Source organism: Pinus tabuliformis, chromosome 2_2 (genome assembly GCF_031772625.1).
Source record: "Pinus tabuliformis cultivar Carrire ecotype Pingquan chromosome 2_2, CPIR1, whole genome shotgun sequence".
Classification (NCBI taxonomy): Eukaryota; Viridiplantae; Streptophyta; class Pinopsida; order Pinales; family Pinaceae; genus Pinus; species Pinus tabuliformis.
In genome coordinates, this window is record NC_142300.1 from 51,862,621 (window position 1) to 51,867,057 (window position 4,437).

The following is a 4,437-nucleotide window of genomic DNA, read 5'->3' on the forward strand; positions in this document are numbered from 1 at the left end:
GAACCCAAGCATGGGGTTTTGCACCCATCAGGATTTGGGCCAAAACCATCAAGAATTTGAGCATGGGAAAATTTGAGGTGATAGGGCTTGGCGTGTTGATTCCAACGCTTCGAAGATCACCCAAATCAGAGCTCTAGAACTTGAGATATGAATTTTTGAAGGTCATGAGTGGGTTTACACCATATGTGTCAAGGTTGGCTTGAGTTAAATAAGCCTCTTAACAAGTTGGACAACCCTAGAATGACGTTGGAAGAAGCCCTCTTGTTTGGTATAAATAAGAGGTGATATGTGATCATTTAATCATCCATTTTGTGAAACATAAGGACAACAAAAGGGCAGTGTAGAAGGGGAAGAGGCCTCTGATTAGCTGTAGGAGACTAGGGCAAAACAACGAGGAGCAGAAGGGTCATTTTGGAGCCTCTTGTGACTGCATTGAGGATTATCCCATGTTGCAGCTAGGCTGAGGGTGTTAAAGGCTGAACGCAGGACTGATATGGTAGCAACGAGGTGAGTTAAACCTTGTTTTGTGTGGGTTGTAGGCGTTGGAGCTTAACTGTGGTAGGCCGCAGGCCATACCACCATAGGAAGGCATCTACGCAAGGTTGTTTGGGGTGGTATATGCCTAGAACAACAACACAATAGGTGGGCACAATCCCATGGTTAGATCACATTGATTCGAGGTTGTTTGGGTGGTATATTTAGGGTTGTTGCAGCGTGCAAGCACCCTAACCAGGGACAACAGAAATATATCAGAACTGAAGTTGAGTTTGCCTTGTGTTGGGTCAAAGTTTTGACTAGTATTTGGATCAATCTACATTACAGTTTATTGGGAGCCATTTTTTGGAGTTTCCTTGGGCATGAAGGAACTCCAACTAGGAGTAGATCCCGCTATGGAGTGATGTAGGTGTCCTAGTGTGGACAGATTGTTGCAGCCTGTGGAAGCCAAGGAGGTAGGGCTGACATGGCATGTTAGAAGCCCTAACCAATGGGAAATTTCACAGTGAAGTTTGGATCCTAGATTTGTGCAATAGCTCCTCTATTGCAGAGCAAAGGGCGGATGTGGAGAAGTCTGTGGGCAACCGTGTGTAAGGGTCTCCTAGGTGTGGGGATGCCCTAACTAGGTGCAAATGCTATATTGTGGACTTGGTCACTCGTGCACTGTTGGAGGGAAGCGTGAGAGTGGAACAAGTGTGGACGTGGATTGGGCACTTATGGTCTGTTGGAGGACAACGCGATAGTGTCCAAGTTGGAGCCTGGTGAGCAACACCTTGATGGACAAAGGTAGTTACGAGAGAGGCAGTTGTTGAGCTCAAGGGTCTGATCAACTAGGAGCAGTTGTGGAGCCCGAGACTTGTGTGTGGAGAAGGACTTATACAACAGATGATGGGAAGTCCTCCTAGACTGTGTTCATTGTGGGAGATGGACATCTTGCAGTGATAGGTGGTAGCCCTCCGTGCCCTATGTTGGTCTTCATCAATGCAGTGCAGGAAGACCCAAGTGGGCTGAAGTCCCTAAGTAGCTGAGGAGCAACAATAGGCAGTTGAGAGTTGTTCACAAGTGGAGTTATGAACAATTCAATAGGAGTCTCGATGTGTTGTGGCCTTTATGGACTATGGCACAACAAGAGAGCAGATTGACAGCCGAGGTTCAATGGCTAGATGGACTTGGATCATTGATAGAGGCAGGAGCTGCAGATCGGTAGCCGAAGGACCCGACAAGTACAGGGTACAAGCGAGGGGAGCTGAGAGAGTTGACTACATCAACCAGATGGTCAAAGTATGTTGTTGAGGGTATATTGGTTGTCGACAGGCTGACACCAAGCCCCAGTTTGCATCTTGTACTAGTGGATGTATGAGGGCCATTATCCCTAGTACGGGAGCCCTAGATTGTTGTATTATATTTTGTTTAATATAACGAAGTTGGGTTAAAAATTATAAAAAGTTGTCTATATTTTGTGCATGTGTGATTTACTGTTGTTTATATTCTGTTGTGTAAAGTAGTATCATTGAGATTCTTGGTTTGGTAGCATCAGAGATTTTAAGATTCTATCCTAGACCCAAGATCGTGGAAATTCAACATCCATAACCTAATTGCTAAAGGAAAGAAGGGTTTTGAGATGCAAGGAGAAGGGAAAAAGGAGAATGGGTTACGCAACAAACCTAAGAAAGTGAAGGATCAAGGAAAACCCCCATCAAATACTGAATTGAACTTGGAAGACAACTCTAATTGGAATAAAAATAAATGTAAAGAAAGAAAGTCACAAAACAAGAGAGAAGAAACCATCATCAACTGTGAGTTCAAGAAGGAAAAAATTCAGCAAAGGAACCGCAAGGTAAGAGGTACAACAAAATAAAGTTTTAGTTAGGAAAAAGAGGCAGGAAAAGGAAAAGAATGCTGAGAAGAGATGAAAAAATAGTTGAAATTGAGCACAAACAAAATGTAAAGTCAGTTTTAAAACTTCCATACAAGTAGTAAGGGCTTTCATTGCAAAAGTTGCATCTCTAGTAAAATTATTTTGTTTCTATTAAAGAGACAGAGATCCTAGATCTAAGTGATTTCTGACAAAATTGGTGAGAACTAGAGTTCAATATAATAGACCTATGTAGTCTGAATGAGGGAAAGAAATATAAGAGAACAAATCATGTTTGATGAATCAATGAATCATCAATTAACAGAAAACAAGTCTATTATACCTTTGAAGTGTCATTTTTCAAGTCAACTACTATCTTTGTTACTTTTGACTATCATTTCTTTCATCTAGTTATGTGAAAATTGGAAGCTAGGGCCAAACTCCATGTGGGTCATCTTATTAATGGAAGCTGATATTTTTCTTGGATCCCTCTCATTGAGAGGTGTAGGATTGATCTAAAGATCATTTGATTTCGATAAGTATTCATGGAGATATGGATTTATTTGTGTTATGGGACAATTCGTCAAGGTCGGCCAACAACCAAACAAAACCCACTTGTGCTCAACGTTTTAGTATAAATAGAGGTGGCATTCAAGTCATTTTCAACACACTTGGGATCTCTTCCTCTCTACTTGTCTTTGGGTTTTAGTAGGAGGAGAGATCCTAAGGGATAACGCTGCCCTAATCTAGAGGGCAGAAGCCGAAATTGTCAGGAACTGCCGAAGCTGCCAAGAATGTCGGAACAACAGGAACTGCCGGGAACTGTCAGAACAGCTGGAACTGCCAGAACAACCGAAACTGTGGGAACAACCAGAACTGCCAGGAACTGCCGGGAACAGCTAGAACTTCAGGAACTACCGGGAACTGCCAAAACTGCTGGAACTGCCCGGAACTGCGGGAACTATCGGGAACTGTCGGAGCATCTATCTCCGAAGGAGAGTAGCATGCAAGGGACAACTAACTAACATCGGGACAGTTGTATGGTACTTAGCAGCAAATACACCAAGCATGAAATGTTACAACTAACATGCAAGGGACAGCTAGCATGCAACACCAATCATGCTAAGGACAAAAAGCATGCTAAGGACAACAAGCATGCTAGGGACAACAAGCAAGCAAGGGACAACAAGCAAGCAAGGTGCAGCCAAAGCATAGGTCAGTACGACAACATGGTGTAGTAGTGGCACATAATGCAGTATAGTGATGGGGTATAATCATGATTAATGAAGCGTGATGAGATGCAGCATAGTGATGATGGGTGCAACATGGTGCACGCAGTGAGGTGTAGCATGATGACGAAATGCAGCACAACGATAGGTGAAGGAGTCACCTTGGAGAATCAGTTGAAGTAGCATGTCTTCAACTGATCTCATGTATCATCTTCTTAGAGATGATCTATGCTCTTATCTAGATAAGTCAAAGTGTTGACTTCTATTGTAAACGTACTATCTCTCTCTCTGCTAAACTATTGAAGAACATATAAGAATAATTGATGAAGGGTTTCCCCACATTGGGGTTTGTCCCTGGCTAGCGCCACATCTTATGTCCTCTTGTCTTGGCTTGTATTTTGTGATTTATATTTATGTTCTATCTACAATCTACTTTAATGCTAATGTGATTGCTAATCTGGAAAAGATATTGAGCTAACTATGAAACTTGAAATAAATTGCTCTATCATAGAACATACCCAAAATTAACGTGGTGTCAGAGCTGAGGTGAAGACAATCCCCAAGCAAGATTGAAAGAGCAATCACCGAAGACAGTTAGGAAAGGACAAAAAGATCAGTGGATTCCTCGTCCCTCTTCAAATTCACCGAGGGTGAAGTCGAAGAAGAGAATATTATCAGAATGGCACAGCGAAAGTTTCTGATGGCCTACCTAAAGATCACTTCATTGGGAAGTCTGGATCTAAGGGTGGAAGGAAAGACAAATGCCTTGGTTGCAATAAGTTCGGCCATTATGCAAAGGATTGTCCGAATGGCAGAGACACATCTCTTGATGAAGATAACAATCATTCCAGGGACATC